The sequence below is a fragment of the Colossoma macropomum genome, unplaced genomic scaffold, assembly GCF_904425465.1.
Source record: "Colossoma macropomum unplaced genomic scaffold, Colossoma_macropomum, whole genome shotgun sequence".
Lineage (NCBI taxonomy): Eukaryota > Metazoa > Chordata > Actinopteri > Characiformes > Serrasalmidae > Colossoma > Colossoma macropomum.
In genome coordinates, this window is record NW_023495049.1 from 22,040 (window position 1) to 36,323 (window position 14,284).

A 14,284-nucleotide genomic window follows, 5' to 3' on the forward strand; every position below is an offset into this window, starting at 1 on the left:
TTATTTTTCATACTTGTTTCCATGTAATTGTGAATCTTTTTAAGTAATTTTCATTTATATTTTCCTATTGCAGAGAAATCTAAGGTTCCAAACTAACACCAAGTTTGAATTTTGCCCTCAGGACTGCTGTCTCTTTTCCTTTACATTAAACACATTTCTATCGTTTTTAGTAGGTCAGCTTCTATGTGGTCCTCCTACAGTCTGTATAGCCCTCCTGTTAAACCTGATATTTGCTAAACTTGCTAAAAATAGAAACTCAAACATCCTTTTCATCACATATCTGAGACACTCAAGATGTTACAGCAGAAGGTGATATGTCTTTGATGTGCTGTCTCTCTCACCTTAACGTGCCTTTCTGTATCACTTTGTAGCCGAAGGCCGTGTCTTTGTTTTGGAGGAAGTCTCTCCAAGGACTTGACTCGATGTTGAAAGCCATCACTGACTGAGATACTGCAGTTACATCAAATAATGTTAATGTTAGTTTAGTGGAATATATTAGTAAAGATTTGAACATTAAGTCTGTCTCTGTTTACCGGAGGAGTCTGTTAGCCTGTTAGCCATCTGCTGAACTATCAACCTGTTCTATAGAGGGCAGAACACAGTTCAGTCCCTCAGAATACAGAGTCTAAGACAGTTAAAGAGAGCTATAGACCAGTGGTGAACATAACTCACATAGCTCACTGGTGTTAGTCACAATAAAAACATCTGGGTAATAACTTGACCAAGTTTACACTGAAGCAAATACAAATTGTTTGAACCATTAATCATCCCTCAAAGGGCTGAAGTTTCATGAAATCCCACCCAGACTGAATATATTTCAAAGGTTTCTGATTTATAGTCACAGCAGCTAGGCTAAGAAAAGCGAGTGAGCTAACTGCTCAGCAGTGTTCTTTAACGTTATTTATTGTCAGACGTCATATTTAAATTATTCTATAACTCAGTAACCCAGGTACAGTTTAACTCACCTTAAAGTCTGCATATTCACAGAACTGCAGAGTTATTTTGAAACTGAGCTGTGAGTTTGCTCTGCTGAAAAACAGCACTGACTGGAGTGAATTCTGTGCTGGTCTAAGCCGGTTTATACTGGATTAAACCGGTTTAGGCTGGTTTAAGATGGTTCAGCTGCATACCAACCAAAGCTGGTCTAGGGGGAGCCAAGCAACTGAGTGCTGATTTGGTTAGCATTACTGCTACTGAGCACTGATTGGTTATTATTACTGCTACTGAGCGCTGATTGGTTGGCATTACTGCTACTGAGTGCTAATTGGTTGGCATTACTTGCTACTGAGCGCTGATTGGTTAGCATTACTGGTACTGATCGCGGATTGGTTAGCATTACTGTTACTGAGAGCTGATTGGTTAGCATTACTGCTACTGAGCGCTGATTGGTTAGCATTACTGCTCCTTAGTGCTGATTGGTTAGCATTGCTGCTACTGCGAGCTGATTGGTTAGCATTAGTGCTACTGAGCACTGATTGGTTAGCATTACTGCTACTGAGAGCTGATTGGTTGGCATTACTGCTACTGAGCACTGATTGGTTAGCATTACTGCTCCTTAGTGCTGATTGGTTAGCATTGCTGCTGCTACTGAGTGCTGATTGGTTAGCATTACTGCTACTGAGCACTGATTGGTTAGCATTACTGCTACTGAGAGCTGATTGGTTGGCATTACTGCTACTGAGCACTGATTGGTTAGCATTACTGCTACTGAGTGCTGATTGGTTAGCATTACTGCTACTGAGCGCTGATTGGTTGGCATTACTATGCGCTACTGAGCTCTTTTTCTCAGGAGAAACATCTGAGCAGCCAGAGAGACTTAAGCTATAATCTCCTTTGTCTTTTCATCTGATCTTGCTGTCGAGAAGAAACTACAGAGACATTTCAATAGAAATCTACAGATCTTTCTCACTTTGTGCATAATTATATCATTAAGCTGTAAACAGACTCATTCAGAGTGGTTTGGTGTGAATATTTGTGTTGTAGTCATGGCGACCCCTGCTTCCTATCACCACCACTGTAAAGAAATCTGAACCATTTCACACCAAACCACTCTTAATCACTCTGTTTACATCTCACACACTCAGTTATGCAGAAATGTTAAGAAAGTGGTGGAATTCCCCTTTATACACTTGCACATCCTCAAACTCATTCTTTCTTCGCTAAACTTCTAAAATCCAGAGTGCTGAATTTACTGACTGTCACGCATCCCTCGGGCTCAGAGGCCTCTAGAGACTCCATTTCCCAGAATCCCCAAGGGGATCACATGATTCTCAGCTCTCCATCTCGCTCCAATCACCGCTCTCTGTCGCCTGAGTACTAACTGGTTACACCTGTTCTGAGATAATTAGCTTAGTATAAAACCTGGGCTTTTAGTCTAGTTCAGTGCGAGGTATTGCTACTTGTTACAAGAGCTACTGAGCGTTTTACTTCTGACTATTGTGATTTTTCTGGTTTTTGACTGTTTGCTATTTTGACTTTTTTTGCGCTTTTTACCTTTGCCCTTTGGACTTTGTTTGCCTTGGTATGTTTGTGTTTTTGTGTCTGTTGTCATTTTTGAATTCGACCTTTGCCTGTTCTCTGACCACGTTTTTCCACTACGATTCTAACATTAAAGCCTCACCAGCTCTTTTTATTCTCAAGCGTCTGAGTTATTTTGCCTCGTTAAACTGACATATTTACAATTTATAATCTATTAATATATTATAAATGTAAATCCACAACCAGCACCAGCTAATCATTTATTACTTTGTCATTAAATTATACAATTACAAATATTACATTTTTGCCTTTGTTATGCCTTGTGTTTTTGCCTGGTCTTGTGTGTTTTGTATTCATTCCAGATTCCATCCCGTGACTTCACCCTTTCTGCTCCTGGACCCTGCTGATCCATTCCATTCCATGGTTTCCTCTCCTCCTACCTGCTTAAAGAGACCCGGATGGCTTGGTTGAAGAGGAGACTTCCTCGTTGTGTTGCTGTTGTTTTTGTGTGCATTTCGTTACCCTTGAGTCCTTGCTTGTTACTGACCACTGCTTTGTTTTGACTACGATTTAGCCTGACCCTAAAACTGTATATATCTTATATATATTTGTAAATAGTAAATGTGAACCGGCTGTAGGGAGTGGCTGCCATTTTGTTAGCATACTGTCTTTTGTTTCTTTTGTTGTATGTAGGGTAGGTAGTTTGTGTTGGAAAGTTAGTGTGGGGTTGTTTGTTGTTTTGGCCTGGGCCATTCCTGACGTTGTTGCCGGTGTGTGAACTCATATCACTGTTTGTATTCATATCAATCATATAATACAGTCTTTGAGCTTAAAATTTATGTCTGGTGTTTCGTCTCCTCACCCACATCACGTTTAATACCCACTATATTCATATTGTTACGGCCTGACCTAGACCGGGTCGTAACATAATTGGGGGCTCGTCCTCCGTTCTCTGTTTGTGTGGACTCGCTGCCTCTTGTGTTTGGCTTGTTTTTTTTTGTTTTTTTTTGTTCTGGCTGGTGGTTTTCTCTTTTGGGGGGGGGGCGTGATGGCTAAGTTTGATCTTTCAGTGTTTGTTATTAACCCTACTTGGGAACAATTTGATGCGTGCCGTAAGGCTGACCTACTCGTGGTGGCTGATTTTTTTTCTATTGTTGTTCCTCGTTCTGCTCCTAAACAAGAGATAAAGATTGAGTTAGAAACTCGCCTTGTTAGGTTGGGCATTCTGCCTGAGAGGGAAGGGTCCCTGGGTGTTGCTTTAGGCCATACGCCGGGTGCGGAAGCGACGGAGGTTGCAGACGGCTCGGAGCGCCGGCCGCGCATAGATCCCGGCGGTGCCCTTTCTCCTGGGTTGGATCCTCACCTGGCTGTTCGACTGAGGGAGCTGGAACTGGAAATTAAAATCCAGGAGCGTGAGGCAGAGGCCCTCCGTCTGAAAGCGGTTCAGGTTACCGCTGAGAGGGACCTTGAATTGAGGAGGCTGAGTTTGGTGGGCGACAAGCCGGTACCTCTTCCTCGAAGCGCTGCCTCTCTCTCGGCTCGGTCACCCACGACCACTGGCCCTCAGGCAGCTGCTGCTCCACCAGTGCCCAAGCCCCGCTCTCCTGCACGCTCAACAGCCGTAAGTAGCGCTGGTCAATTTGATGTTAGTCGACAAGTAAGTCTTGTCCCAACCTTTAGAGAGCATGAGGTGGATACTTACTTTCCCATATTTGAGCGTATCGCTACCGCTCTTGGTTGGCCTAGGGATCTGTGGTCACTGTTACTGCAGTGCAAATTAGTTGGGAAAGCTCAGGAAGTGTGTTCTTCTCTCTCGTTGGAGCAGAGCTTGGATTATGATGTAGTGAAAGCCACAATTCTGAGGTCTTATGAACTGGTGCCCGAAGCCTACCGGCAAAATTTTAGATCCCTAACGAAAACCCCCAGCCAGACCTTTGTTGAGTTTGCTAGGGAGAAGACCGTTTTGTTTGAGAAATGGTGTGCGGCTAGTAAAGTCACTGCGTTTGAAGAGCTCATGCTACTAGAAGACTTTAAAAATAGTCTCCCAGAGAAAATCGTTGTGTATCTTAATGAGCAGAAAGTGTGCAGACTTTCTGTTGCGGCCACATTAGCTGATGAATTCGTTCTTACACACAAAACTGTTTTTGTTTCACCTTCGCACCGTGGTGTCGTTTCTAGCCGCACCCCAGTAGCAAGAACCCCTGTTAACGCTGCTAGTTCCTCCCAACCCAATACTTCTGTTTCTACCGCTGAGAAACGCGAATGTTTTTACTGTCACGAGAAAGGCCACCTTATTGCTATATGTCCCGCCCTCGCACGTAAACGTTCTCGTTCAAGTTCCCCAACTAAAAAGGTGAATGCATTGAGTACGCTACTTCCTAGTGATTTGCATGTTCAACCACAGATCTGTTCCGACGTCGAACCTGTATTTAAACCTTTTGTGTTCAGTGGAGTCGTTTCATTGTCCGAGACCAGTGATGTTAAGCAGCCTATTAAAATCTTACGTGATACTGGCGCAGCTCAGTCGTTTATTTTGGATAATGTGTTGCCACTTTCTAGTGAGACCTACTTTGGTAGTGACGTCTTGGTACAGGGAATTGAGCTTGGCGTGCTCAGGGTTCCCTTGCACACTGTGTTTTTGAAAACGGACAACTTTGCTGGGAATGTGAAGGTTGCCGTTCTCTCTAAATTACCCGTTGCTGGTGTTTCATTTATTTTGGGAAATGACCTAGCTGGCGGAGAAGTCTTTACGCTTCCTGAAGTAGTTGATGAACCTGTACAGATCCTAACCCTCCCTTCTGAAGAGGAAACAGCTTCTCTGTTTCCTGCTTGTGTTATGACTCGGGCCCAAGCACGGAAATTTGCTAATACTGTTGATTTATCAGACACCTTTTTGTGCAAAGAGGACTCTGAGCTTCACGCTGATGTTTCTGTTCCAGTAACGGACTATACACAAACAGCTTCCAAGCCCTTTCCTGTACCAGACAAAGAACTACCTGATCTGGCTACTAGGTCTGCTTTAATTACTGCTCAGCAAGCTGACCCATCACTCGAACATTGTTTTAGTTTAGCCAGAGAGAAAAACGACATGTCTGAAAAGCAAACTGGTTACTTTATTGAAAGTGGGGTGTTGATGAGGTCGTGGTCTCCTGTAAGTTCAATTAGTCCTTGTGATGAGGTGCACCAGATAGTGGTTCCCACTCCTTATAGAGCACTAGTTTTGTCCTTGGCCCATGACCATACCCTTTCTGGTCATCTAGGTATCAGAAAAGCAGTGCAGCGTATTTTGGATCACTTCTTTTGGCCTTCCATCAAGTCTGATGTTGTTCGTTATTGTCGTTCCTGTCATACCTGTCAGATTGTTGGAAAGCCAAACCAGTCGATTCCCCCTGCACCCCTGTGCCCCATACCTGCAGTAGGAGAACCATTTGAAAGACTGTTAATTGACTGTGTGGGCCCCTTGCCTAAAACTCGATCTGGTAATTGCTACCTTCTTACCCTAATGTGTGCTGCTACAAGGTTTCCTGAGGCTATTCCCTTGCGTTCCCTTAAATCAAGATCAATAATCAAGGCTTTGATTAAGTTTTGCACTACATTTGGACTGCCTAAATACATACAATCCGATCAAGGATCGAACTTCATGTCTAAGCTGTTTTCTCAGGTAGTTGGTGAACTCAACATTAAACACAAAGTCTCCAGCGCATACCATCCTCAGTCACAAGGCGCCCTTGAGCGTTTTCATCAAACATTTAAAAACATGTTGAGAACCTACTGCTTTGAGACTGGCAAAGACTGGGATGAGGGAGTGCCTCTACTATTGTTTGCTATTCGTGACACTGTGCAAGAATCGACTGGTTTTAGTCCCAATTCATTGATTTTTGGTCACTCGGTCCGTGGGCCTCTGAGGGTGCTTCATGAACAGTGGTTGTCTCCTCCTTCGACTTCTGGCAATAAAGTGCTTTGCTTTGTTTCTAAGCTTCGTGAGCGTCTTCAATTAGCTTGAAAATTAGCAAAACAGAATCTGTGTTCCTCTCAGGAGGCAATGAAAATCCGCTATGATCGCAAAGCCATTAATCACACTTTTAATGTTGGTGATCGTGTCCTTGCTCTCCTCCCAGTTACTGGCTCTACCTTACAGACGCGCTTTTGTGGTCCTTATGAAATAACTGAGAAGCTATCGAGCACTAATTATGTTCTTGCGACTCCTGACCGTCGCCGTAAGTTTCGCAGGACACATGTAAATATGTTGAAGCCCTATGTGGCTCGTTCTACTGACGAAAATGTAAATGTAACTACCCCTAGTCCTCCCTTGCCTCTGTCCCACTTGTCTGTTCCACTAGCAGCAGCTTTGGTTAGTGAATATGCACCTGAAAGTGATAACCTCCACTTGGGCAGAAACTGTCTCCCTTGTGCTCGCCTTGCTAATTCTCAAGCATTGCAGTCCATCTCAGAGAAGCTGTCTGATTTACCATTAGCTGCACAGTCTGACCTTACATCCCTATTTGATAGATTTCCCTCTCTATTTTCAGATATTCCGTCTCAAACTTCTGTCCTTCAGCACGATATTGATGTCAACGGACATCCACCCATTAGGCAGCACCCTTACCGCGTTAGCCCACATAAACGTTCTCTCTTACAACAAGAAACTGAGTACTTACTTAAAAACAGATTTGCAGTTCCCAGTAACAGCCTGTGGTGTTCCCCTTGCCTTCTGGTCCCAAAACCTGACACAACATACAGGTTTTGCACTGATTACAGAAAAGTAAATGCCGTTACAGTCCCAGATTCTTTTCCTCTCCCACGAATGGAAGATTGCATTGATCGTGTTGGCTCTGCCAAGTTTGTGACCAAACTAGACCTACTGAAGGGCTATTGGCAGGTTCCCCTAACCCCTCGCGCCTCTGACATCTCTGCATTTGCTACACCAGATACATTCCTGCAGTATACCGTAATGGCTTTCGGTTTACGAAATGCCCCAGCTACTTTCCAACGCCTCATGACTATTGTTCTAGGAGACGTGCCAAATTGTGATGCCTACCTTGACGACATTGTTGTTTATTCAGACACCTGGGGACACCATATGCAGCTGCTGGAAACAGTATTTACTAAATTACGAGATGCCTCCCTTGTGCTAAATCTAGAAAAGTGTGAATTTGGAAAAGGTGTGGTCACCTACCTTGGCAAGATTGTTGGCAACGGCATGGTGCGACCCTTAGATGCTAAAGTACAAGCCATTAGCTCTTTCCCTACTCCTCAAACACCACGTGAGCTTAAACGTTTTTTGGGTATGGCTGGGTATTATCGTTGCTTTTGCAAGAATTTTTCTGATCTTGTTTTGCCACTTACCAATCTCCTCTGCAAAAACCGTCCTTTTGTTTGGTCCCCGGCATGCCAATCTCCGTTTGAGTCTGTGAAGGCTTTGTTAAGTAGCTCTCCTGTTCTAGCCACACCTGACTTTCATAAGCCATTTAAATTGGAAGTAGATGCCAGTGGTACTGGGGCCGGTGCAGTCCTCCTACAAGAGGATGCCCTTGGTATTGACCATCCTCTTTGTTACTTCTCAAGAAAATTCATTAAGCATCAGTTAGCCTACAGTACTATCGAAAAGGAAGCCCTTGCGCTCCTCCTGGCACTTCAACACTTTGAGGTTTACTTGGATAGCAGTTCAACTCCTATTACGGTTTTCACTGATCATAACCCCCTAGTTTCCCAACCACATCTGCTGCTGTATATATATATATATACAGCAGCAGCATATATATATGTGTGTGTGTGTGTGTGTGTATGTGTATATTTATGTGTGTACTTCAATTTTCTCTTTATTCAGCTACATTTCAATATATCCTTTTATTAATTAGCACAGCTGCTCCAAAACTAATCCATGATTGGTCCCCAATTAGTGTCTGCTAAGTTCTTTAACTTCCCTTTGCTGTTTTAACAAACCAAGTCATTTTTGTTTGCACACAGTAGTTGTTGGTGTTCACATTTATTAAGAAAAATCTAGAGTTGGCAGGTTGAGCTGTAGTTGAGTGTCCCCTAAATCCAGATATACACAGTGTGATTTTAGAAATCTTGTTCTTTGGTGACTCACACTGTTTCAAATAGTCCATTGTTTACGGACAAAGACTATGATTTATATACTCGTATTGGGAAGGCGGTTGTGACTGTTTGTTTAAAATGAATACACTGTTTCACTGACAGTTATTTTCTGGTGGGAATATAACAAGGCGTAATGTTTAAAGTGACCGACGGCTTTGTGCCCGACTGTCATGGAGTCAGTCACTCTCCTCAGTGTGAGCAGAGCTTCTTAGCGCGGCAGAGTTCACTCGACTAATATCACAGCTTATATCAGATGTTGGTATCGGTGAATTTTTATGAGTATGAGCCCAAGGAAATAAGTGTGGTATCATCTTGATACCAGTATCGGTATCAATGCATCCTTATTTTAAACGATATAGCAAAAGTATCCAAGATGAAAACAATGTCTCTAAATAACAAAAAAGAGAGAAATGAGGATACAATGGGCTAAAAAATACATGAAGACTAACTTCTCAAAGGTAGTGCCATGCAACATCAGATGGATGGGCTTGTGGGTGAGTTGTGAATGGCCATTCTGCTCCAATGCAACTCTGGCAACAATGATGAATTTTTTGGCCCTTTTCTTTGCACCTTCTTGGAGCAACAGTTCTTGCCATGGTGGAAGGGTTGTGGTACAAGACTAAGGAAAACGCTCATGTTTATGCAAGACAACACCCTTTCTCATGCTTCCCACTACACTCGTGAATTGTTCAAGAAAAAATGGTTTGCTGATAACCAGATTATGGGTTGACCAGCTTTCTTCCTTAAACCCTATTGAACATTTCTTAGCAATTCTGAAGCAACAAGTTTATTTAGATGGAGTTTATTCAAAGATGCTCTATGGATGGCAATCAGTGATGCTGCAAACAGTGTCAGCAAAAAGACAATAAATACCTCACCAGTTCTGTAGATCAGACATTTGATGGTTATTGAAAGGAAAGAATCCTATACAGGCAAATATTATATGTTGGGTTTGTGAAATATTATTTTCATTTTGTTTGAAAAGTCTTATTTTTATGTAATTTTCATGACTAAGTGCAAACTTGTAGAATTTCCACATATAGTTGACATTGTTTTGGTTGTGCATTGTCAAGCATAATAACTGTGAACAGTGTTTTTTTCTGTTGACCCCATGTTTTGTAAATAAAAATAGGAAAATACACTAAATGGTGACTGAACTCAGACAAAAATATCAAAACAACACAAAAGGGCTACTTTTACTGACATAATTAACTTTCAGGTATTCCACAGTGAAAGACCACTTGCACAATATTTCTGTTGCTCAGACCTAAAGAGAACGGGGAAGGCCTAGGTTTTTATTGAAGCTGTACAGGAGGGAATAGGAGGGAAAAGTATTTCTTGTCTTTTACACCAGAAGACAAGAAATACTTTATTTATACGTCATTTATTGGACAATGGAAAGTATTCATGCGGCGTACTGTGGCAACCGTCCATAAGAGCAGAACTGACCTACTTAGAAAGAAAACACTGATGTAGGTTCCCTGAGGCTTTAAGCTTGGTCTAAAGTCACTTGATTTGCCAAGTTCTTGAGGCGCCTGCATGTAACTGCTGCATCATTTAATGTGGAACAGAAAATTTGAAATAGTTTAGTGGAAAACACAACAAATAAATCAGCAAAGATTAGACATCACATAAAGACTCTCTCTGATTACTGGGGGATCCTCTCAGCCATCTGCAGAGCTATTAACCTATTCTAGTGAGGGAAATAAAGTCTACTTACACAGAAGAGTCTAAGATAGTTAAAGAGAGCTTCAGACCATGGGTTCTTAACTCGGGGGTCAGGAGGAGAGCAGGCCATGTTGTGTTAGTGTGTGTTGTGCTGGTGCGAGTGGATCAGACACAGTAGTGCTGCTGGAGTATTTAAACACCTCAGTGTCACTGCTGGACTGAGAATAGTCCAACAACCAAAAATATCCAGCCAACAGCGTCCTGTGGGCAGCATCAGTTCCTGATTAACTGTTTTGTTAGGGCCCTCTCTTCCTGTTTAGATCTTAATCTGTCTCCTAAAGGAAATTCTTTGATGCCTTTAAGTCTTTGAGACTCAACCTTGATTCTTCTAAATCTGCTTAGGAGAAACAGCATTAGACAAAAAGGAGAGATGAGAGTTTAACTGCTGATAAAAATGAGCGATTATCTCAGCAAATCTGCACACAGTGTGTGACTTTAGGTATCTACTAAAGCTCAGGAGGAGACATATGTGGCGCTACTGAGCTCTTTTTCTCAGGAGAAACATCTGAGCAGCAGGAGAGACTTAAGCTATAATCTCCTTCATCTTTCCTTCTGATTTTGCTGTCTAGAAGAAACTACAGAGACATTTAAAGAGAAATCTACAGATCTTTCTCACTTTTGTGCATAATTATATAATTAAGCTGTAAACAGAGCCGTTCAGAGTGGTCTGGTGTGAAATGCTCTTTTCTAGAGAAACTTACAGAGTCAGAACTGTTCACAGTGGTGGTGATAGGAACCAGATGTCCACCTCTAAAAGCTCCCTCACAGAAAGTTACTACATGAAATGGTTATGAATTCACTGCCTGATGTCTGAGACACTGTTTTATGATAGCTTTGAGAAGATTTACACTATAAATAAAAGCTCCGAAGACTCGTGTAGGTTCACTGGTGGTTCTGGATAGTAAATAAAATGTCTATATTTGTGTTGTAGTCATGGCGATCCCTGGTGCCCTTCACACCAAACCACTCTGAATCGCCCTGTTCACATCTCAAACACTAAATTATGCAGAAATTTTAAGAAAGTGGTGGAATTCCCCTTTCTATAAAATCCAGAGTGCTGAATTTACTGACATGTTTACAATTTAAAATCTATTAACACATTATAAACGCAAATCCACAACCAGCACCAGCCAATCCTTTATTACTTTGTCATTAAATTATAATTTGCCTTTTAGACCAGCTTCACAACCACATCTGCTACATCTGCATTCCTGAAGTCCTCAGAGAAGAAGAGAAGCTTAATATCTTCATTAATGAATGAAGGAACGACTGAAACACTGGATGAATAAGAAACAGTTGAAAGCTGAGCTGCTCTTACCAGAAAACAGCAAACAGCAGGTCAGAGAACTCCAGTCCATCCTGAACGGTGTGATGAGGATCAGAGAGACGGAGGAGGAGGACGCAGAAGAGGGGCAGTGGAGGCTGTGGAGGCTGCAGTGCTGTTTGGAGGCGTGCTGGAAGCTGAGCAGTTAAACTGTTCTAGATAGAGGAGTGGGGAGTGTCACAACCCGTCCAAGAGGAACAGCCAGTAAAAGAACAAACTGGTAATAAAAAGGGTGACGACATTCTAGAACATTGTGAATGGGGAGGACATCCTAGAGCTGTGTGAATGGGGGAGAACAATCAAGATAAGCGTGAATGGGGAGAACTTTTTATAACAGTGTGAATGGAAAGAGCATTCAAGATCAGTGTGAATGGAGGAGAGCATTCCAGGTCACCAAGAATGGGGGAGAACATTCAAGATCAGTGAGAATGGGGAGAACATTCTAAAACAGTGTGAATGGGGAGAACATTCAAGATCAGTGCGAATGGAGGAGAGCATTCAAGATCAGTGTGAATGTGGAGGGCATTCAAGATCAGTGTGAATGTGGAGGGCATTCAAGATCAGTGCGAATGGAGGAGAGCATTCAAGATCAGTGTGAATGTGGAGGGCATTCAAGATCAGTGCGAATGGAGGAGAGCATTCAAGATCAGTGTGAATGTGGAGGGCATTCAAGATCAGTGCGAATGGAGGAGAGCATTCAAGATCAGTGTGAATGTGGAGGGCATTCAAGGTCAGTGAGAATGGAGGAGAGCATTCAAGATCAGTGCGAATGGAGGAGAGCATTCAAGATCAGTGCGAATGGAGGAGAGCATTCAAGATCAGTGTGAATGTGGAGGGCATTTAAGATCAGTGTGAATGTGGAGGGCATTCAAGATCAGTGTGAATGTGGAGGGCATTTAAGATCAGTGTGAATGTGGAGGGCATTCAAGATCAGTGTGAATGTGGAGGGCATTTGAGATCAGTGTGAATGTGGAGGGCATTTGAGATCAGCGTGAATGAGAAGAACATTCTAGAACAATGTGAACAGGAGGAACATTCTAGACCAGTGTAAATGGGGGAGAACATTCAAGATCAGCGTGACTGGGGATGACGCTACAGAACAGCGTGAATAGAGAGAACATTTGAGATCAGTGTGAATGGGGGGGGGGTGCATTCTAGAACAGTGTGAAAGATGAAGAACATTTACACTGTTCTAGACTGAATAAATCTGGATGTTCCCCCCATTCTAACGCAGTGTAAATTTTTGAAGAACATTCTAGAACAGAAACATGTTATTCCAGTAATGGCCCAACCCTTTTTCATGGCTTACAGTTGTAAAATAGGTTTTTAGTGGCATCAAAATATGTTCTGAATGTAGCTCCCGAGTGGCGCAACCGTCTAAGCGTTGGCCCTATTATCAGGAGATCGCGAGCTCGATCCCTGATGTTACAGCCATCCGTAGCCGGGAGTCCGAGAGAGCACAACTGGCCTCGCTCTCTCTGGGTCGGTGGGATGGCTGCCTTTCTCCCCCATCCCTCACTCAGCGCGATGCTAGTCAGCGCAGGCGTCTGTTAGCTGACGTAACAGATCTGGCGGTTGGCGCTTTCCTTCAATGACGTTGCGTGAGCGGCAGCTCGAAAAGATGCGATGGCTGGTTTCCCAGGTCTCGGAGGAAGCCTGTGTTAGCCTCGCCCTCCTAGCGTTGATAGCATCGTGTGATTGGGGGAGTCCTAACTAGCGGGTGGAATTGACGACTAACGTGGGGAGAAAATCGGGTAAAAAAAAAAAATATATATATATATATGTTCTGAAAGTCATTTTTTAAACACACATCTGTAGTATTTACAATAAATTAATCATTAAAAATAAAATACTGTCCACATAATGACGCTCACTGATTATCTGCTGTCAGGACTGAATTTGGTGAATCTGCCAGTGAGAACTTTACTAAGAGCTGTGAAGAAGCTCCACCACACAGCATGAAGAGCATGAAATAAACGACTTATTTCTGCACTTTAACACCATGTAAACGGCCTTTCCAGCGCACACATATTCATATATCAGTTATATAACAGTGGTTACTTTATTAGTATTAGTACTTTATTAGAAAAGTTACTTTCTTTGACCAAAAAACACCCCCAACCAGTCTAATTTATGCTAACTCGCTATAGAAGATTTTAATTTAAAGTTTTTGTCCACTCCACACACAGACTTTGGACAAACGAAGCTTCTAACAGTCATTCAGGTAACGTTTAACTCCCTGTGTTCCAGATTCAGAGTGAATAATTCAGTAAGTTAAAGATTAACTCTGAACACTGTAGTAACTTGTTTGGCTGTTAGCTCGTTAGCATCTGCCGAACCGTCCGAACCGTCCGAACCGGCTCCAGAAAGGCCTTTTATCAGGATTTTTACTTCATTCACGCAGTTTGTGATGAAAACATGCAAATATCTCTGAACTGGGCGTTTTCCCCTCCTTCTCCGGATGAGACGCGAGTTTCCACCTCTCTGAGGGAGAGAAGTTCTCCTCCTGCTGCTCCTTCTGCTCTGGATGTTTACAGGCTCCACTCAGAGGAGGGAGATCAGAACATGACCGCACGGACTGAGAGCTCCCTGAGGAGTAACAGCTGCTTTAAAGTCATATTTAAGCAGCTCCTACAGACACTGAGTGTGTTTACC